The sequence below is a fragment of the Geospiza fortis genome, unplaced genomic scaffold (assembly GCF_000277835.1).
Source record: "Geospiza fortis unplaced genomic scaffold, GeoFor_1.0 scaffold40, whole genome shotgun sequence".
NCBI lineage: Eukaryota > Metazoa > Chordata > Aves > Passeriformes > Thraupidae > Geospiza > Geospiza fortis.
The window spans coordinates 13,374,443-13,398,019 of NW_005054297.1; the positions used below are offsets into that span (position 1 = coordinate 13,374,443).

The window sequence follows — 23,577 nt, forward strand, 5'->3', positions numbered from 1 at the left end:
CTTGTGGACATTCTCTGGTTCCAAGGAACCACTTGGAGTGCAACCTGTGATGATCATGGTGACCAGTGGAATATGGATGGAACAAGAGGGAAAAATGCCAGAGTGTGCTTCAAAGGAGGTGAGTTACTACCTCACATGGGAAGAGTACTGCTGGTCAAGGAAAAATAGAGCCTTAGCCTTGTGTGTAGTCTTACATGTATAAATAGTTACTGTGGATGCAAGAGGACAAGAATAGCACGTGGTTAATTAAGCCAGAGGCTACAATCTGTAATTTCCTACTTGCCTCTGATTGATGAAGGAGAGCAGGGTGAGGCCTGACCCTTCTCTGGATCTGCTAGTGAAATAAAAGGCACCTTTACCTAGTCCTGACTACTGAAAAACCCTCCCCGTCACCAACAGGGTCACATGTGGAGCACGGCACTGTGTCTGTGGAGACCAGAGCAAACCACAAAGGGAGGGCTGCAGGTGGGAGCAGGACACCTGGGGGCTGCAGGAATCCATGCCCCACGTGGTGCCTGTACAGACCATTTACTGCTTGAACTGAGTCTGATGAACTGTTTTCAAATTCAGCCACAGAGGTGAAGTTGCCAACTCAGCTTTTCCAGCTCAGCTGAGACACTAAAATAGGCAGGTCATTGCCTTGGCAGAGGAAGAGGTGCAAGTGGGGGTAGGGGGTCCCACTGACCCTGCAGCCTCACCAGGGTCAAGGAGGGACTGCAGAGCTCCCACCAAGGGGCTGGGACCTCAGGCCAAGGTCCTTGGGCCAGCCTGGGACTTCACCAGCTTGGGGACCTCAAGGCAGGTTCTTAACTACTTCTGGGGGAAACCTCTCTGTTTCTAGTGGAGCAACATATGTTCCCAAAAGAGCTGAAGACACAGCATTGTAAGGGGCAAATTATAAACCTGCTTTGAAACACTCTTAGTTATGCTTCCAACTATCTGCACTAGATTCATCCTAGACAGAAAAGGCAGGACCATGCATGGCATTTATTTTTTAAGACTCATGAAAGAAAGTCACTTGAATAAAATTAAAGGTCACTGTAGTCTTCATGAGTCAGTATTCAATTAAAGCTATAAAATAACTGAAAAGACAGAGTGACCAAGGACACAGCACCTGTGACTTCACCAGCACCACTTCTTCCCAATGCCCACCCACTGGAACCACATTCAGTGCATTAAAAACATAAATCTCCCTTTTAATCATAATCTAATGAGCTTGGCCTACTTTCAGTTACTATTATCCCTTTCTTCATGGTGAAGGCTAACTGATGACTTTCATGAAAGAGCCCTGTAGGACAAACTCACAGAAATAGCTGCAGAAACCCTTTGGGATAGAAAGCCCTTCGTAATATATGGCATGCTCAAAAAGCAATGCATAATACATACAGTACACAACGCTAGTGGGTTAAGTGTCACGAAAAGAAATAGCACACTGAGCAGAAGACTTGGAAGAGAGGTGATTATGGAAGCACTTCCTGAGACAGAAAGATGATATGAGGATATGTCATCGAGCTCTCTATATCAGCTTCAGAGTAGCAGTTTAATTTCTATCATGGTACTGACTTTTGATGAGACAATTAAATAGAACCTTTTTTTTGGCACTAGATTATGGTTTACCATCATTTACTTCATGCTGCTTCTGACAACTTTTATCTTAAAGAGGGAAAAAATACCCAAACCAAACTCTGTCATATTGATGCCACTCTGTAAGAGTTATGTATGTGCTTTAAGGCTTGGATAGGAATGGCTGTAACAGAGGTTATTTCTGAAACTTTTCACAAGCAAAATGAGGCATCTCAGAAGAAAGTACTCTTATGGAAGAGAAGATTGGTCAACTACCTCAAAAGACCAATGAATAGCTATTTGAGGTATCCATTACAAGGCAAGACTGCAACAGTAGTCATGTAAAGAAACGAAGAGCTCTCCTGCCTCCATTGCAGCAGGTATTTTTCTGTTCCTTTCTAGATTTTTTCACTCCTCCCAGAACCCTAAACTATGGCAGGATGCTCTCTTTTAGATTTCATGGGAAGCAGAAGAACAAAGGCCTTTTCCTCTGCTACTCACCTAAACATCTTCATCACAGTGTTTTGGAAACCCATCCTTGACATCTGTCTCTTTTAGTAAAGTCACATTTGCTAATCCAGCCTATGAATGCTTAACAAAATAGTTCAGAAATAGTCTAAAAACCCAACACAAAGAAGTGGCTTTGGGGAGAACTCTTTGCTGTTCTCAGAAGACAGTCTCTGCTTTACAACAATCTTGCAAAGATTCAAAATATGATAAGAGATATTCCTACTCCTGTTCATTTTATTTAATTTGCCTGTATTTTTCCCATGTCAGTAAAGTTTCAGTGGCTGATACTAGAGCACCAGCCTTGTGAATGGGTTCTCAAATGCAGATGTTTTTTTTATTTGGAAAGCTCTATGAAGATCAACATGAAGATCAGAAGTGGCTGTGCCCAAAGATTCCCAGCTATTTGGATTCAATCACTGCCTGGTGCCCACCTGCAGTTCACTGCTACAGCCTTCCCTTTCTGTGGAAATCCTCACTTACTGCTGCTGGCTGCACTGCAGACACACAGTCAACAGCTTCATTCCAACAGCAATGAACAGAAGACAGCTACTTTGAATGTAGAGAGGACTGACACAGTTTAAGATGTGGCTTATTGGAGAAGACAAGTTGTCATGATACAAAGCACAAAGCATATCTTTCTAGCGCTGCCAGAAATAGTTAAAGAAGAAGCAGAGCTCTTCAAGTATGATCACTGAAGCTATTTCTTAAATAATTGTGGCAGGCATAAATGAACACAAATCAAGACCTCTTTCTTCAGATTAACACAGTGTCCTTGAAGAAGGAAAAAAAAGTCCCAAGACCTCAAACTTGTAATAAAATTTGCAACAGCATCTCTTCACTTTCATTGTTTTGCTTGTGCTGACACTGCTGTGATAACAGAAAACAGAAGAGATGACTGTCTAAGTGGAATCATATTTATGGTGTTTAAGCTACATTTTTCCATATGGTTGGATTTGGCTCCCAGAAAAGAGAGAAACATAAAACAGCTACATGCCAGCAGTAATTAGCTCTCTCATTGTGAGTATTAATCACAATGCCTGATTTGCAGCTGGAAGAGTGGGATACCTGATTAACATAGCCAGTCAGAAAGTGAACTCAGCACTGTCTGCAGGCCAAGGTGAACCACAGATTTATGTTCCTTCCCAGTCGTGCTGGACAGCGAGTACATCCGTGCAGCCGTGCGATACTGAAACAATTTGAAGGCCAAACCCCAGAGAGATAAACAGACATGAATTATGTGTGTTGTACTGTTCGTGACATTAAAGTAGTGTCACTAGGTGCACAGGAAACTGAGAAAATAGTTTCTTCTGTTTGCACAGCCTCTTTTATGAAGCAGATATCTACTGTCTGATATTCTAGTATGAGCTAACCACTGGGAGGTATGAGAGCAGTGGTGGCTGCTGAAATTTCACCCAGGGCTGCAATTCTGGCTGGTATCAACACTGGCAGCCACAGGGCAGTGTTTGCCCTGCACCCTGTTCCACACTTGAGGGACACTCTGCACTCCAGGCTTCAGGAGCAGCACATCCCAAGAGCTGGAGCAAGGAGATCCAAAACCCTGTGGCAGCCTTAACTTGGTCCTACCATTTGTAAAAACAGCCTTCAGTTAAACTCAAGGCCAACAGAAACATATCCACGTCATTTGAAATTCAAATTAAAACCGTGGTTTGGAAAGAGAGTTCTCCTTGAGCATCCCTGACTTGCACAGCAAAGGAGGAATTAAAAGTAAGATTGACCTCAAGGATTTCAATTACCCAGGCTGACATAGAAAAAAATGTAAAGCCAATACATAAGCAAGGACAACTGCATGAATTTTTTCACCTCTCCTCTAGTGATCTAAATAAAACAATTCCACAGATAAAAAATACATGTATATGTTTGCCAATGGCAGGGGGACTGTAACTAGATGATCTTTATGGTTCCTTCCAACACAAAGGATAGGATCATTCTATGATCCTATGATTTATTATGCATGTGTTCTTAAAAATGCCCTGCCTTCTGTGTCACTTCACAGTCTCTGCCTGAGCATGAAACAGGGGAAAAAAGTGAATCTGAAGAGTCACAGTGGTTGTGACCCAGGCGCAAATAACCAGAGCAGGACCCCTCTCCTGCCCAGTTCCAGGAGGGTTTTCTCAACCTCCCTTCCAGCACCCCTCATATTTTGGACTGTTTTGCTTTAGTGCAGAAGCAGCGGACATATTGTCAGAATGCAAGTAAGCATAATGTATACAAAGCACTTAAGATTGCAGAAGAAAATACTGCATAATGGGCTGTCATTGCTGTTCCACAGCTAAATCCTGATCAGGATAGACAAGTATGGTTCAGCTATGGTCTCACCGCAAGAAGCCTCATCCTTGTGTAATTATTTGGGGGTGCAAACAAGCTGGGGTCCAAAGTATCACCAGTGTGTACCACACCTCTGTTACACAAACTCCCTGAATGCTCTGGCACCCATAAACTAATCCAATGGAAAGGATGATGGAGAAACCAAAGCTGATCAACGAGGAGCATCCTGGATAACCTGGTGCTGATAACCTTGCTTGTGACACCCTGGTGAGAGGTTCCTGCTGTGCCTGGGAAGAAAGGAGGCATGGGGTTTAACTGGAGAGGTTTATTCACAAGAAGGTATTGACAATTCCTGCCCCAGAGGAACCATTCACACTGTGTGCATTAGCAGTGACAGTAGCCCAAACATAACCCACACATCAACCACATGGATTTCAGGGCAAACACCAAAACTCTAAAGTTTTCTGAAACTCCATCACAAGGGAGTGAAGTGACAGATCAGTTCTTCAGACAGGGTTACCACCAACTCTTCTGATCTCACTTTTGCCAACAGTGCACCAAGAAATGGAGTCAAATACGAAAAAGAAGCAAGGCACCTGAACTCCCACTATATCCCATGTTACAGATATAAGCTAAAATGCAGCAAATACATAGTCTCCCATGCAGTCCAACCATACTGGTGCTTAAGAGATCAGAGACACCAATATCTTTGGCAGTGAAGGTGACTACTACCCTGGTGCTCTTTGAACCTGATGACATTGTAGCACCCTTGCTCAGAAACTGGCTTCTGTGAATCCTGGTCCTATGTACAAAATTCCTCTTTTTTTCTTTTTCTGCTATGTAGGGAAATGAATTCTGGAACAGAGCACTGCACAGAAATTATTTTTCCTTGGTAATTCTGAGTTCCTGCAAGGATTAACTATTGTGTGAATGTTGCATATGGAAAAAAGCTTCATAAGTATCTGATGTTTTTAAATGCATGTGTCTTTTCCACTTTTTATAAAGAACTGTCTCATGTCAGAAACAATCTTCAAGCTACTGCAATCATGGTATTCAGCTATGGCTAGAAGGTCCTGCCTACATTAAACCTTACTCAATATTGATAAAGAAGGGAATGAGCCATATAAAAAGCAAAGCTTAAACTTCTGGATTACAGTTTCCAGTGAACATTTGCTGAAAGACAGGCTGCAAAACCCATATCTAAGCAGGCAACTAGAAATAGGCTGATCTGCACCTGCACTTGAATTTCATAATGCCAGCAGTATTTCCAGGTGCTTGCCACTGCTGTTCTATGCACTCTGTACCCTGCCATTGATGCACCTGGGTATCCTCTCCCTGATGATCCCTCAGTGTCAGAGACTTGCCATCTTGTTTGGAGAAAAAAGCATATTTTTCACTTAAGTGGGAAACTGTCCCAGTTACTATTCCTCTTTCTCTTCAATAACCCTGTAAACAAAAGCCTTTTAGAGAGAGCTTCCTGACACCTGGGGCATCAGGGCTGGCTGGGAGGCCAGCATGGGCCTGTGGCATGATCCCTGCTGCCTCTGCAGGGCTGGGGATCGGCAATTCCTTCCTACGGTTCCATAAACACTGCTCTTCTCGATGTCAGCACAGAGATAGCTGTGATAGAAACTAAGATGAGGCAAATGGCTCCTCTGTCTAGCTGTCAGAGAGATTTTCTCATGTTATTTGCTCTCCATTGTCAGCCAGAGGCCTTTGCCATAGTAAAAGCACGTCATAGATTTAGTGGTTCTGTATTTCTGCATTACTAGTCTCTAAATATTTATAAAGGTCCTCATAATGTTTATTGCATTAAGCTAAAGTTATTTAGCTTAAATACTTTCCCACAAGATAGGAAAACCTCTCACATATTTATCTGTTTCAGTTTAATTTCTGCATATTCCCATTATGGTTTCCTAAGGGTTTTTTGCACAATTTTTGTCTTAATGAAGACATCAAAATTCAATAAATTCTGGGAAACTACCTTACTAGCAAAGCCTAAAACTGTGCTTTGTCCTATCTGTAAAGATCTGACCGCAGGGAAGGGCTGTCATTTTCACAACGCTTTTGCACTAAGGTGCTGTCAAACAAAATATATTTGTGCATTATATAAGGAACGTGCACAGGAGTATCTGTATACTTATATTTCCATGTCAGCTACTCTTCATGAATTTGGGTCCACCAGTAGAAAAAGGAGTTATAGTCCTCATAGATTAAAAAGGTAAGGTTTTCTAAGCATATGAGGGAAAAAATATTGAGCATTCTTGATAATTACAATTTAGTCTTCAGCTATAGTGACATACTCTCACTTCTGGGACTTGTCTGCTGAGAGCAAGCATGGTTCATCATCATGTTTGTGGCCCTTAAAAGTATTTTGGTGAAGTATAAAAGTATTTTGGTGAAGTATTGATGAAGAACAGAGCTGCAGTTCAGAGTTCAGACCTAACAGTTCCCAAAACTACCAATGGACAAAGACTTTGTGTCAGACAAAAACTGAACAAGCATTCAATAAAAACCCAATACCTATTTCATATTTGATTGCTTATACTGAAAAAGGGGGGTATCTCCATATTGCCTACTAGTTTTCAGGAGAGTTGAAAGAACTTGAAACACATTTTTAATCTTAAATATAATGTAGATCTTAAATTTCATGTGCATGCTACCAAAGTATAATCTAACGTGAGGTCATGTTTGGTATTTTTCCCCCCTTCTTTTTAAAACTCAGAAAGTTGTATTTCAACCACTATCTTAAGCTTTGATTATGAAATCTTTTAAAAGGCCCATGAGCATCTATCATGGGAACAGGGAATTGGAAGAAATTGGAAAACAACATTAGTTGCCTGCAATTGCAGACAAAAATCATGGCTGGGATTATTGTGCAATGATCCCAGTTATTGTTGGGACTAAGAACAAATTGTTGGTCCAGAACATGTTCTCTTTTTCTCCTGACACTTATTTCAGGCCATTATTTTGTCACTGATGATTTTGAAACCACAACTGTACTGATTTTTCTTCAAGGTGGGATTATAATTTCAATTTCTAGTCTTAAAGCAATCCAACAAATTTCAACTGTCTTACATATAGGAGAATGGATCTGTGAATTGCTAGAGAGAGCTGAGATGGGCAAGATGTCTTCCCCTCCTACTATCCCCACCTATGCTATAAAAACTGTATGATGCAGTGAGCAATGACTTTGTGAATATTGCTTTTGCTTCACCTTCTATGCCCCTTTCCCCCATGTTCAAATCACAAATGCTCTGAGAATGCACAAAGGCATCAGCAGACTGTTCCCACTGGTCACATAAGGCATAGCCTTGAGTTGCTTCTAGAGCCTCTACCTTTTCCAATATTGCCTTCAAATGTAATGCCTGTGGAGCACAAGTAGACCTGGAGCTACAAAAGTGAGGAGTTAAGCAGGGTGGAAGACTGCATTCAGTCTCATTCATTATTTATTCCTAGATTACAAACAAACTAATTCGCCTATGTTACTCCTAAACAAACATTTGTCATCACAGAGAAGATACTGGCCAGACATACAGTACCAGAGTGATCTTGTGTGATACATAACAGCAGCAATATTTATTTATACTGAACTTAATTAAAGACTGAAGCTCCCAAAGAGTGATCTACATATCTCATGCAATCTACTCATACCAGCTGACACAAGCAAGAAAAACAGAGGTAGCACACTATCTCTAATTCCTGATAGGTGCTCAGATATTGACACAGCAAGGAACCTGTGAGTACTTGGTTAGGAGATTCAGAGCAAAATAAGAGTGAAAAACAAGACACATGGGACTAGCAGTTTTGAGCTGGTGAGAGCCTGTAATCCTTGCTTGATGGCTTGTAATACTTATAGCATTCAACAAATAATACCTTATTTAAACCCACTAATCCTGTCCAAGTGTTGTATTAAAGTACTGAAGTACTAAAACTCCTCTTGACTTCAGCAGAAGTGGAGCTTGATGAAAGCTTTACCAAGAGCTTTCATCACTTTTCAGAATTGTACCATTACCTATAAAACATACTTACAAGATTCAGCTTTTACTACTTCAAGAGTCAAACCTGAACATTTTTCCAAAGGAAAATGAGAAAACACAAAGTAGAAAGAGAGTTTTCTTCATGGAAAATGTAGGTACTTAGCAATATTTGTACATTCTCCTATCTACAGAAGTTGTGGATGAGGGAGCTATCACAAGTAATGTGTATCAGCTGGGTTTTTAGAAAGCAACACAAGACGTGCCATGAAGAGCTCTGCGTTTCATATCTGCTCTTCAAGTCCATCCAAGACCACTCAAAGCTAGCACTCAGCCAGCAATCTTGACCACAGATTTTGCCTCATACTAATAAAATAATGATAATACAACCTTTTTACATTAGGAATTGAGGAATTTTACAATAGGAATTGAGACTGTATATAACAAAGCTGCAGCAGGATCACTAAAAATATTCCTCATTTAGAACATTAACTAAAAAATAAGCCTAAGAAAAATCACAGTATATATACACAAAGACTCAAAAATTGCTGCTAAAATCAGGTTATCTGTGACAAAAATAACAAGTGCGAAGACAAAGGAATTCTTGAGGCATTGCTATGCTCTTTCTCATATCCAATACATTCATCCAATACTCATAATCCAATAGTCTCAATCCAATACACTACATTTTTCAAATTATGTAGGTACACATATAATTAATATTAAGAATAAGCATTCAATCTGTTGACTCATATGATTTTCATGTTTATTGTTCATATGTTTTTCACTTTTATTGTGCGGTCTTTTGATCACTGGATTATTTTCAACAGGTATAACCAGTCTCCTGGAACTTAAGATCTCAGCATTGTCTTCCCCTCCTACTATCCCCACCTATGCTATAAAAACTGTATGATGCAGTGAGCAAAATATGTTTGCAATGGGACAAGTGGGGTTGGTTTTTAACAAGGTTGACAGGATCAGCTTAACCTGAATTCTTGCAGCTACAGACAGAAAAGCCTGACAGACAGAAACTTTGTATTTACATATACTTAGCACGCATTTATTTTAAAAATAAAACTAATTACAATATCTGCTGTGTCACAGACTCAGCAAGCCAGCACTCCTGAGAGCAGGTGTGAGACTTCTGTTGGCAAAGAGAAGTAACACATGCCCATAAGCCTCTAGATATAATAAAAAGAGAACACTGTGTTCAGTTTCAAGATGTTTTCAACCCAAGGCTTGGGTTTACTGCTATGTTCTCCACTGGAATCTGAAATTATAGGAAATAATGGAGCTACATCCAGCAAATTACAAATGCTGTTTTTACACAATCTTTTTCACAGAACATGCTGTGGACAGCCATCCACAGGTCTAGCTGTGGTGGCATTTGTCTCTGACCACTGTGACCCAAAAGTCACATAAGATCCCTTCCAGGTCAGCATGGATATCTAAATTATACTGCCAACACATCTCGGTACATATCACACTCTAAACACATCTGTGCGTCCTCATAGGGAAGGTCGAAAAAAAGGAGATCTCAGCACACCTCAGCAGTTGAAAAACCACAGAGATCCCTGTCAGATGCCTGGCTGAGTCTTAAGCAAACATCTCTGCCAGTACAACTAAGTAGCTTCTTGAAATGTCACTAATGTTTCCCATATTCTTATAAAATCTGACGTCTAATAGTCAACAAGGAACCCAAGTCAGCCCTATAAGTAAACTACATTGCATTCTTCTCCTTTGCCCATATGACTAGAAGAGGGTGGATCAGAGGGACATCACAAGCCAGTTTTCAGAACAAATCCCCCCAGGCCTATTAGGCATGCAAAAATCTCCACTCTTTGTGTTTTATGGGTTCCACCCAGTTGAATGTGAGATATTTCAGTGAGATATTTCACCCATCCATTAAAATAAACACACATTGTGAAAACATTTAAGGGCTTCAGAAAGTCCAAATCCAGCCACAGCACAAGCATGGCTGGAATGTTGTTTATAGTCCCCTGAAACCTCACATAGTAGGAAATGCTCACTTGTGCTGTAAAAATTGTGAAAATTGCTCGTTTTTTTTGGAACAGACTTTTATAATAGATCTATCAGGAATACTTTTTACCTGAATTCCTTTACCCAAATCTGAAAAAAGCCCAGTCCACTCACCCTTCTCCCCAGACAGGCACCTACAGGCAGTGCTGTGTTCAGTATCATGGAAAGCACCGAGAGAGCAGCGGTGTGGCTTCCCTCCTGCTGTATGCAGACCACTGGCAGTGGAGGCGGGAGGCTGGGGAGGCTGAAGGAGCTCACAGCCTCCCACCTCAGTTTTCAGGAGTGCTCTAACCACTAAAGGTTGGGATAAGGCTGAGTTCTACTCCTCCTGCCGAAGCTTATTCTGAGAGGTGAATTAAGCAAGAGGGAGACCAATGCTGCATCCAAATTAAAAACTTGAACAGAGGGAGAGAGAAACTGAGTCCTGCTTCAGAGCCTGATGTGGCTTTTCAGTTGAATTTGAGAGAGGTTCACAGGAAAGGCACTCTCCTTCAAGTCCAGCCTGGACTGGCAATACCATCAAGGCACACAAGCCCATCCTCAGTTTGAAGCTGAAGAATTGGCCTTAGAGGCTTCAGACACAGGCTGAGAACTTCTCTGGGAAATTGTGTATTGTTTTCTCAGATCACTGGGATATAACTATCAAGGAATCAAGGTGAATCAAGGAATAAAATACAAAAATTAGAGTTCAAGAAAGAATTCAACCTTAAGGACAAAATATGCCCTCAGAAGTGGGTACCATATCACCAACAACACAAAATGCATACCCCTGACAAAGAAAAGTACATAAAATCATAGAAGAGTCTAGGCTGGAAGAGACCTCAACAGATCATGTTGTCCAATCTTTCATGGGAGAGGAAGATTATCTAGCATCCTCTCCAAAACCTTGAGTGATAAAACCTTTATCTGAGGTGATTAACCTTAAGCAGCTTGAAAACTTTAAGTGATGGGAACTCTACCACATCCCTGGTGATGTTGTTCCAGCGAACAATTGTACTCACTGTGAAAAAAAGTAGGAGAAGTAAACAGGTTTTGCACTGTACCTTCCTTTAAACCAATTTTTCTCAGGCTGTTGCTCCTTCATATTCCTTAGGTTACAGATGTTTTGTGTTTCTTTAGGTTTTCTTAATCACTTCTAATTGCTCAGATTTCATGCTATTTTTGCATTGTATAAATAAGAGAAGATCATAAAATGGTTTAGGTTGGAATGAACCTAAAAGACCATCTAGTCCAAGCCCCACCTTCCATGGACAAGGACACATTTCACTAGACCAGGCTGCTCAAAGCCTTATCCAACCTGTCCTTGAACACTGCTGGCATCCACAATTTCCCTGGGCAAGTTGATCCAGTGTCTCACCATCCTCACAGTAAAGAATTTTTTCCTTATACCAAACCTAAGTTTTCCTTCTTTCAGTTTGTACCCATTACTCCTTGTCCTATTACAAGAGTCCCTGGCAGAGTCCCTCTCTGGCTTCCTTGGAGGCCCCATTCAGATACTGAATGTTTTCTCTCTGCTTTTTTTTCTTTAATTATTCAATTTTTAGAAAAGCCTCTTCAGGATAAAAGGCAGTCATTTCATCCTGTCCTGTTACAAAACACATTCACTTTTGTATTCATCCAACTGAAGTACTGGAAACAGAATAAAAAAATTCAAAATATTCTTCAGGAAGCTGCAGTTTCCCTTTTACAACACTGCAGCCTTGGAAATTTCAATATTAAAGCTCTAATGATGAGTCTTGCTTTCAATTTTAAAATATAAACACCATGTGTACAGCCGGGCACCTAGAACACTCAGGTGGGAAAGCCTGAGCAGCAGGTTTGGAGTACTGAACCTTGAGCATGGGCTAAAATTATATTTCCCTGGGTAATACAGGGCAGTGGCCTTGCTCTTGCTGTCCTAGAAGGAACATCCTGCCTGACCTTGCTGCTCCCACAAAATGCGTTGGGGCTGCTGTGCGACAGCCTGTCCTGAAATGAATTCAAACTGTGAATTCTGTGTGACAGTTTGTGGCATCTGGGTGACTCAGACAGCCTCTGTGCCTGAGGCTGTTCCAGCCCAGGCTGTGATTTTGTTAACGTCACAATTTAAGTAGACTTGGGTCTTGTTAGCAGTAATGATGGACTCCCTGAAGGAAAACCAAGGTGGCATTGGAAATGATGTCATTTCATTATCAGCTCTGAGATGGGGATAATTACATCTGTCTTCTTCAGACTGAGATGACCCTGGTCCTTCAGAAGGCAGCTGGCAATCTAACTTCCAGCAGCATGCTTATGCCATGCCTCATCATCTGCTCATTTTCACATCAAAGGCATCGCTCAAGGTGACCCAAACCATCATCAAAAGACAGGATCTGCAGCTGGACAGGCATACTAGTGTCCAGTGGACAGCACCATGCTGGGGGCATTGGACATGTTTGCAGCCCTGACTGGGACATACATAAAGCAAATCCTACTTGCTTCATGTAAATATAAACACAGCACGCTGTTAATGCAGATGGCTTGACAAGCCACATAATAGAGAGTAGTCTAGCAGATAAAATGAGTAATTTCCCAATGGTTACAAAATATCCACCTCAGCCTGATGTGGACACTGAAGATTAAAAAAAATGGGTAGACAGACTAAACAAAATTTGTAGTGCATTTAAATATTTATATTAGAAATTGAGACATGGGTTTCTGTAGTAATTTTTCACAATATCTTAGACCTGTGGTTGGCAGTTTACCTATCTTCAACTTCTGAGAAACTTCCTTAACTGCCCTGGAGCAAGTTTGCTTCCTGAAGGGCAAAGCCAGATACTCAGCACTGTGTGTTTATAAGACTGGAATGCAGAGAGAAAAGGAGGAAGAAAAAAGGTAAATACCTAACAATTAGTGATTGTAAACAGAACAGCCTCATGGCAAATTATTTTCTTTTTCTTTAAAAGCTGATGAAGGTGCTACAGCACCATGTTGCAGGGTTGTCTGAGAACTTAGATACTGGCATTAAGATGACCTTCCAAAATGGAGCACAAAGTATTCTGCAAAGGTTAACCACATTCATTTTACAGGGGTGATGCTGCTTCCTAGGGGCTGTCTGTAACAGGGAAGTACATGATTACTGTGGTGCTTGTGGAACGATACCTCAGGCACACTGTGTATATGATATGTGTAGACACACACATCTGAGAATAGCTTCCCTGGAGATATCCCCATTCCAGAGTAAGGGTATTCGCCAGAGAAGTTATCCTAGAATAAGAACAGTATTGTCACTTCACACCCAGCTTTATTAGGGATCAGCTTCCTTGTGTGTTCAAACCACCTTTTTAGGTGGTTGTCCTTTCCTTCCTTTGTCACTCTTTCTTCTGGACACCAAATGCCTCATTGGTCAAGCCTGGGTCTCTTTGAGAAACAGGGTCTACCCCTCAGTATGCCACATCTTGAAAACTAGTTGCTAAGTTTGCTTTGTTTAATATGTAATAAAAAGTCATTTTTGCTTATTATGTTCTTTTTTCAATGTCTCCCACAACACAGGCTTTGGCTCTTAAAACTACCATAGCACAAAAAGCAGGAAGAGTTAAAGCACTGCCACAAAGTCCTAACTGTAGGAACAGCACTTTATCCCCTCAGCATCTCTATCAAAAAGGAGAGAGGGGAATGAAAGTAACACCCATTTACCTTCCAAAGGCACAAAAAAATTCAGGACTTCAGTAACATGTGTTACTAAATATGTCACTGCACCCACATGCTGCTAAAGATGCAGAATCAGGGGTCACCTGAACTTCTGTGCTTAGCCCTGGACCTGAGAACTCAGCAATGGCTTCAAAGGGTAAGGACCACATTTCTCTGCAATGTGACTGTTTCAGAAGACCTGGAAGAAGCACTCTTTGCAAAGCAGCCAGAAGGGAGGGGAGGATTACATCAGCAACTGCTTCCCTGGCACAGGGGACCGTAAGCAGCACAGCTGTTCTTTGTGGAAATGTCAGGGAGGGGGAGAAAAGGTGCCAAGAGAGTTGTCACTGTCATAAAACACAAGAGATGGTTCCAGAATGATGGTTCACATGGTTTCAAGCTTTTCTTGAAAACTTTGCTCAGGAAGCCCAGGCTGACCAGCTTTCCAAATAGCAAACACTACTTGAAAAACAGACATGTAAATTATAAAATTACTTAGCATCCAGTTTCTCTGTTTCTCTCTGACAAAGGGGAGCACAGCTGTGTCTCAGTGTAGATGCTGCAATGAGATAACCCTATATGAGCCCTCTCCTGCTCAGTCACGGCCACATCCACAGAATGTCCCAGGAGGATTTCAGGTAATACCCACGACTACCTGTCTTCTTGTGTCTGCCCCCGTGTGCCAGCTGTCCCAGAGAAAGCAGCAAAATCCTGTTTGTTCCAGGACTCTGCAGGAAGTCACACACCTTCAGAGGCAAAACACCATCTCAAGGTTGCTTTGAAGTACTGCCAGTGTGCGCCCATGCAGCAAGCCAAGGCAGGTCTCAGATGGACATGTGCTGTCTCCTGTCCTCCTTTGTGTCCACAGCCTCCCAAGGAGGGAGGACAGACAGAGGAAGGTGCCACATGGTACCACACTACCTCACTCTCAGACACTGCCAGGAGATCAGGAAAAAATCAGACAGAAGATTTTGAATGAAGAAACAGTAAGCCCAGACCTTCCCTTCAGACAACAGAAGAAGAACACCAAACCTGAACTCTCTGCTTCCTTATGCCTGGCACACTGAGGTGAAATGGATATGTCAAACTTCATTGATTCCTACTTCATCCCCATCACTGTGGTCAATGAGAGGTGGTCAGAGGGGACCAGGATTAACCCTTAGTCTATAGCTATGCCACACAGCCTCCTCAGTAATTTGTAATACAGGCAGCAAGTCTGTTCTCCCCTAAACACCTAGAAGCCTTCTGTGGTGGCATGCATGGGCCTTACAAGGACTAACAGACTTCAGAGCTGGAGACAAACAGGGACCTTTCTGTGCCCTGGTCCTTCAGCAGCAGATCTGACTATTCAGCAGTGGGTCACTGTTTTATCCCGAGTCCTGCTACTCTCCTAAAAACATGCTTCTCCAAGGGGACTCTCTGGTCAGTGTTAAAGTTGTGGAATTTGTGTTTGCCAATGCAGGGAGACAAATTTCACCAAAAAAAAAAAGAGGCATGAGAAAAGTCTGAGAAAAGTCACTGTTTTATAAGATCTGTTGTCATACAACTACCATTGTCACAAGGGACCAGAGAAGTGAAGTCTGAGGTTTTACAAATCTCCCACACAGGGGCATGTGTTTTTTGAGGGAGGAAGAGGTTGTCACAAAGACTGCAGAAGCTGGAGTCCATGACATTTTATTCATATTGTTTCAACTCATTCACCCACATGCCCTCAAGGGATGTTCTGTTTTTTTAAATTACTGTTTCTGCTAAAAACCACGTGGTGTAAATTAGTGTGGTTAGACACTCCTTTCTCAAAAATATTTTTTTGGATCTCTACTATTCTACCTCCCTGCTCTATAGGTGTGAAAAGCAGAAGCTTTCCCATGTATACAAAATCCTGTTTTCTTCCAAATTAATTAAAATTAAATTCAAGAGAGTGATTTGTTGAAGTCAGTGGAGTAATACCTGTATAGAACTAAGTTAAGTGAGGCAAAAATCAAGCATGTTGATATGGCTGTTTTCATAACTTCTTCCATAGCATCCTCTGTTTGAGTACTGGAATCGCAGACAGAACAACTAGAGCAAGGTTCTGGAACTAAACAAATCAACTAAGCAAGAGGAATTGAATTACACAGGGAGAGAACTTATGACCCCTATTTTTTTTGGCTTGTTTTATTCTCACCATTTGTAGTAGGTTTTGTAGGACAATTTGCAACTCTTCAGTCCAGATGGTAATTTAACTAGGCAGAGGATCAGTTGATAAAACTCTGATTAGATGTCAGCTCTTCAACTAAGCTATTTCCATGGTCTGCCTTAACCCATGTTTAGTCTAACAGACAAATGTTTAGAATTCACCAAGACTGCTGAAGTGAAAGTAGTATAAAAGGAGTCAGCAAATCTGGTCAACCCATAAAGATTTCCTTGCTTTTAGCCTTCAGCTCCACATGTTTTGCTGAAGTTAAGTTCTACAGCTTAAATTCACAATACATTACTCATATGTTAATCCATAAATTTAAAGTAAGAAACATAATCAGCTCAGAGTTTTGCAGTGCTGCAACAGCGCAAGGTAATAGAGGGCACATGGCTCAGCATCTTCAGCACCATTGGAGTCAACCACAAGGGTCCTTGCCAGATCAGGTCAGCCAGTTTCTCTCTTTTCTTCTTCAACAAGACAAGACATCCAAGTGAATCATCCTTTCACTGACTCCTTCACTATTACACAGATGAGAGAAGGATGCAGACAGGGTCTTGCCACCACTACAATGATGACGACACAGTTTGTGCAGCCCCAGCAGAAGTGTCTATCAATTGATTGAACCCACCAACTTCAAGAGGTTTTGAAATTACAGTTGGTGATCTCTATTCACAGTTCAACCCAAGAGCACCTAATGCTTTTAAACCAGTTCAGTTCTTTAGCAGACAGAAGAAACATGTTGCTGTCATGCTATTCAGTGTTCAAAGCCACACTTCCCCGATAATCTTGATCCTTTGGTATAGCTGAACCTAGTGGGGCAGAAGTGTGGGAGAGGCAAGAGGCAAGAGAAGAGGTGTAAACAAAATAGGAATTGAGAAGAAGCAAGAGAAAGACAAAGATTTAGTGTAGCCAGGAGCAGTCACATGGAAAATGGCTAAAGAAACCAAAATACAGCCTGGTACTTGTCATGACAGAGACTAAATGAGCTTTACAAGTCTTGTCAAGAGAACCCACCGAAGAACCTATTTAAAGCTCAAACTTGCATCTTTTCTTAAAAGATAAATAGGGCAGAAGCAGCCAATTTGTCCTTGGCTGGTAGCATCCAGAGAGTTTATGTAGCACTGCAAAAAGATAAGCACCTATTTAAGAGTAAACTGTTATTTTTACCCTACATGCAAACAAATCAAACACTTTCATCACAGGCTAAACCCTTTTTACTGTCAGCTGGGAGTCTTCTTGGTGTTGTAAAGCACCACAGGGCACAAAATCACTATGGTATTTTTTGTGTTGGTTGTCAACCTCTGTTTGCTGGAGATTTGAAAAACAGAGGAGACGTGTAGCACAGGAAGAACTGAGCAACAATTAGCAGCCCTTAACAAAAAGCAAATCTGTGAAATGCATTTTCTCTCTGAGAAAGAGACTGTTAACCTCTCTGCAAATACTGAGTTAGCAAAAATATGAAGGGTGCAACTTAGCATCTGCTGGTGAGGAGAGGTGAGAAAAGGAGACGAGAGGACAGGACATTTTGTTGTGAGGTAAATGGAACAGGAGCAAATGTTTTTTTCAAATATCTGGTATGGATTACAGTTCATCAGCTCCAGAAGAAGGTTACTCGGTCTTGGCCTCTCATGAATTTCTTTTGCTCACTTGGGTCACTTCACTATTATTTGAGCCTAGATTATAGAAAAAGCAGATCTGCAAAGCTAATTTGTTTGCTTTCTCAGCTCAACATACTAAGTGCAAGTTTATATTTATACAATATATCTTATTAGATGCTGTGTCCTGTTTTGGTCTGCTCTCTTCTGATTTATTTTGAGCTCAAAGACCATAACTGTAAGTGCCTTCAAACTTACAGATACTTAGGCTATTGGGGAAAGAGCAGAAAAAAGTGAAATGCAGCAACCATTACTGTCCAACTTCATTACAATCATGCCCTGGAAGAATAAAAAATGTACTGGAATTTAATCTCCTCTGAGGGAAGAAACTGAAAGCAGCACGTTTGTTAGAAACTGCGCGCATTCAATCCACTAAAATTCATCAAGATATGCAAAATTTAAATACCATCTAAAAATGGTCACTGAGAAAATTGACAGACATGGCACCAAGGAAAGTACATTTGTTTGGCCATATCTGTGACCCATGACAGCACAATGCAGGTAGAAAGCAGATGTTGAGAACACAGCATGCTCCCAGCACTGGGGCCATGTGGGACGCACAAGATTCTGCCAATCTAATGGCAGGGTCCATGCTGCAGCAGGGGGGCATGGGTTGCAGTAGATACCACTAGCCATCCACAGCAGAACCTTCTTAGCATAGCTAAACCAATTTACTAATATTATTAGTATCAACACTTCCATCACAGCCTGGGTGGGAGCAAAGTAGCAGCCACTGGCACTTTCAATTCTGCATTCTCTCAACAGATCCCAATGACAACCTCAGGCACAGCAGCACCAAGAACAAAAAAAAACCCACCAGTATATACACACTGCATTTGAAAAATAATCTTATTCATCCTTTCTCCAGCAGTGCCACCTTCCCTCTGTAGAAACAAACCACGTAGTAATGACTGAAGGAGAGATGTGCCAATTGTTTAAATCAGAACCAGAGGTGATGCTCCTTTGGGAGCTGACAAGGGCAAGCCACAACAAACTCCTGGGATTTCTGCTCCCACAGCAAAACCTGCCTGGCAAAGGGCTGAGTTGCAACATGTGCTTTTCATACAGAGCACTTATTTTTGACTGTAATTTAGTCTCTTGGCAGGAGATATTCATCCATATCAAGCAAAACAGCCTTGCTCATCCATATCAACCTGCACATCCTCATATAAGAGCAGCAGCACAGTACACCCTCTGCTTCCAATGGTCTCCCATGGATCACAGGACAAATTTGGTTAATCATGCCCATCTCCTCTCAATAAAAGCCTGCTCCACAAGGGATGTTTTCTGACCTTTCATACTGCTGAATTATAAAATCCACAAGTGAAGAGGTCTCTGTGGACATTTCTGTGAAAGCATCCCACTACTACTTTTACATGGGAAGGAAACTTAAAACCAGTGGAATATCACCAGTGCTTACTGGCTGTTAAAAATAACATATAACAGTAATGCTTATCACATATGGGAGAAGAAAATACCTGAATTATGCTTTCAAAATTAGTACTGTCTGTTCTTAACAAAACACAAAAAAACCCAGGCCATGAGTCTACTAATCTTATCCATTCACTAAGTTCTGCAGAGGAGAAAGGAGAATACAACCCTTGGAGCAGATTTCCCTTGCCTTCTATTTAAGAGGTAGCTAAATTATTGAAATTCTACATTAAAAATATATTGTACACTGTCTAGTGAATGATGGGACTGCAATGCATAATACAGAGCGTAAGCTTCACAATACATGCACATGAAATGACTTGCTGATCTAAAACACTTGCTTCCTGCCAACATGATTTCAAGACAGCTGAGGAGAGAAAAGTTACAAAGTAACACACTAATGATTGAATTTTGTAGCTGAAATTTATAGCTCTTAAGACATTATTCAGGTAAATAACATGCTGTAAGTTAGTAGAAGAGCAAATAAAAATTAAGATGGCTCCAGCAACTGCAAATATCTTGTCTTAGCCTACTTCATACCATGTGTCACAGCAATCTTATGGAGCAAGACAACTCCATTAAAACAGAGGAGTCAATGGTGAGTTCTTACTCCTCTCCCAGGCATCCTCTATACTCAACCCAGTGCCTTGATAAAAAAGAGAGAATGGGAGCAGATACAGCAAATGGCAATGTGTCATTGTTACAAAACTGGTTGTCTGCCTGCACTGCTGAGAAGAACAAGACTTTATCAATAAAATTTAAGGATGCTGCCAGCAGAAATCCAACCAAAATGACAAAGAAACTTTCTGAATATATGACTTGACTTGCCCACTGTTACAGTCAGCCTACTTTCTTTCTTATGGGGAGGAAATATTGTACACCATGTAAAAGTTATGGATGATTTACAGAATTTTTTCTTAGTGCAAAAGTTGTACATCTGTTGAAATCTCCAGCCGTTTCACTGGGCTGCTGCTGAACTTGCCTTGCTCAGTATCCAAAATCTGTTGTCAATCAATAAATTAAATGAATGGATAAAGCATGTTCTAGGGAGAGCCCAAGGATTCACTAGTTAAATGCAGCCTTTGCCAGCTGCAACTTGGCTGAGGCCAGGGGGTTCATTCAGCTTTTTAAGACATTGTAAAAACAATTCACTTTCTTAATCCCAAAACAGAGTTCAGGTCCAAACCAGGAATTCTTTGGTGGTAGTGGGGGTTTAGTCATGACATGTGACATGTCAATGACTAACAGATACTCCCACTCAGGTACCAGTTCAGCATAGAGGGACCAGCCTGGACCCTCCTTTTGAAAGGAGAAGCCCCAAGCAGTCACCTGCATGCTGCCACACAGGCTGTTCTTAGTCCAACATTGCTGGCAATGTTATTACAAAACCTCTGGGTTTGTGTCCTGTGCTTGTTGGCATCCTCATGCACCCAGTTACTGCATGGCTCCAGGAGGCAGCTCAGACATGCTGTCACATGCCAAGATGCAAAATACCAGTTCTAGTTCCTGAAAAATAGCTCCCGTCATGGAGAAGGTCATCAAATGCAGCTGGCTACTCTGTGGACTGGGGACCTTAAAGGCAGATTTCCCCAAAAGATCAAGAGTGTTAAAGATATGCAAGAAGACCCTCAGACCTGCTAGTCTGCTTCCCTAGAGTGGAACAGGCAGTGTTGCGGCTGATCTCAGAACCAGAATTCAGAGCAGGATTTCAGCTACAACAGGCATAAGAGCTCTGCAAGAGCAGTGCTTATCCTCACGTTGCAGGACAGCCCAGTTCTGGCAGATTTGTCAGAGAAATAGCTCAAGGAAAAATATCCTTGTCATGCTGCCAGTGCCAGTGTTAAACTAGGTTAATTGTCAGAGAGATGCGGAGGTCGGCCAAACTTGCAGCATACGGCCTGTGTGGCTGAATGTCAGGCAAGAAACGAGAGTCTTGCCTGCTTGTGAGTGATCACCAGCCTCCTGCAACTCCCACCACCTCATTCCTCCCTCCTTCCCCACCAGATCTGCAGTGCTTTGCCCTCTTTGGTCCCCATTCCAAAGCGGATTGCCTGTTGTGAAGGGGCCTCCAAGTGGGGTAAAGGTTTGACCCCTCTGTGCTCTTGTTACGTGGGCCATGTAAGCACCTTTCTTTTGCACGTAAGCACCTTTTTTGGAGCAACTTACAGAAAAATCAAACATAATTGAGACATAAGTCATTCATGAAAAGAAACCTTTCTGCCAACCATAATTGTGGCATTGCCTTTCCATCTTGGCAGGGTATTAGAGTTTTTTTGGCTGGCTGAGGTTTTACTTTTGGCAACAGAATGTGTTTGTTGAGACTGACACGGGCCAATGTCAGCCTTTTCCAAAGGTGTGAGAAGCCTTGAGAAAACAATCTAGAAGAATAAAGGGTCTAATTCTGATCTCAAGTGTGTGTAGGTAGCTGTGATTGGAGTAAAGGAAACTCTTTGCATGCACAGAAGGAAATGAAGAAGGATCTTTCTCAATCTATAACTAAAATGCCAATTTTCCTTATACACAAAATTCCCAGGCAGAACCAACAAATTCTTAATGCTCTCATGGGGTTTTTGGTTTGTGGAGCTGTCCTAGAAAAATTTATTTCTGAACTTAGAATCACAGTGCTGGGGAAGAAAATGCTAACCAGTAACGCTTAATCATACCACAAAAACTCAGCACTCTCTAACCTATGCAGAGAAGCCAGGAGGGATGTGCTGATGGGGAAAGGTCCCATCTCTGTGAGAGCGTGGCAGAAGGTGGGGCAGAACCCAGACCCCACTGTGCTGCTAAAGGTGTGCAATTAATCTTTGGCTGAAGAGTGACCAGACCCAGACATTTACAGTCAATTAAGTGACAACTTTCTGCTGCACTCCTACGCTAACATAAATTACTCTTGAATGCAACACAATATATTTAGAAAATTCTGTTTGGGCATTTCAATACTAAGAGTTTAGATTACAACTCTTTTTTTTTTGTACTTTTAACAATAATACAGCATATTTTCAGTTTACCTACATGAGATTCTACTTAGGGGCTTTCTGGCCTTTCTGGCCTTAATTGTACTAACATTTCAAGCTTTCCTGTGCAAATCTAAAGGCTGGAAATACAAAGGAGTGGAATAGAGGCATGACCAAGGCATAAAAGAGGAGGGGAATAAACAAAGCTAAGGACCAGAAGAGGCATGAGGCTGAGGACAGAAGTAGAAGGGCAAGGGAGAGAGACGGTGGAGAGGAGTGAGACTAACTGCAGTGGGGGACTAGGCTGAGAAGGGGACACTAGTAGGTCATTGCTGGAGATTTTGGGGGAGAGCTCAGAATTCTGAAGGAAAACCAACTCCATGTTTGGCCCTCTGTGAAGCTGTAGCATAGGGATGAAGCTAATGGTAGCCCATGACACACATGCCTTTCTGTTTTAATTTACCTCAATTCTGCTTTCCAAGAGACCTCCAATTCTAACATCTTGGAAAAGACCCTCTGAATTCTATCTCAGTGTGCTTTGTCCTGGCTATTTAATGTAGATATCCTAAACATTTCATTTATATTGCTGTTCAAGAATATTTCCATTCAAGCCTTGATTTCCAGCACTTTCAGCTTTAATTAACCTCACAGTTTATCTTTGACACAGATTTCCACAAACACAGCTTTGCACAGAATAAGGAGGCCAAGATGTGGCCTTTGCAGTGGACTAACCCATGAGCTCAAAAGGTGCTCCAAGCTTATCAATTCTGTCATGAGTATTGCATGTCCTGTGCTCCCCAGCCTCTGTGTGGGGAGGATATTTTACAAGGACAGACTTGAAGCCAGACACAAGTTTCCCCAGTGAGTTGAATAGAAAAGAAAGAAGTTGGCTGCAGAGTTCAGTGCTGTAAGGGGGCTGGGAGAGTGCACCTCACTGTTTTTACCATAAAAAAGATGTGCTCAATGGCACTAGAAGACAGCTGGTGCCTGCATCTCTTCTTTTTAAATTGAATAAACAGAGAAACTAAATTTTACTGGTTATTCCTTTCCAAAGTGCTGATTTCAAATTTAAGAGAGTAGTTATTGTATAAGTTATATGGGGAAACTTGATCCAGTTAATTTGGTGAGATTCCTTTGGCTGTTTCATGAAAAACTCAAAAAGGATAAGAAAAAAACCCCAACTTTTCTTCACACATGGGAGTAGGTTGTGCATTTCCACCTTACAAAAAAAAGATTTTAAAAAACAATGGCTTGATTCAGATTAGTGGGGTAGATCTAGCTGATGTATTACCAGCAGGGACTAGGGCCAGGAGCTGTTTAATCCTTTGAGGGAA

General features: G+C 41.6%; 1 protein-coding gene across 2 annotated transcripts in view; it reads right to left on the reverse strand.

Annotated features, from left to right (window-relative positions):
• Positions 1-23,577, reverse strand: part of LNX1 (ligand of numb-protein X 1) — a 74,679-nt gene that overhangs the window by 35,441 nt on the left and 15,661 nt on the right. The gene's annotated exons all lie outside the window — the stretch shown is intronic.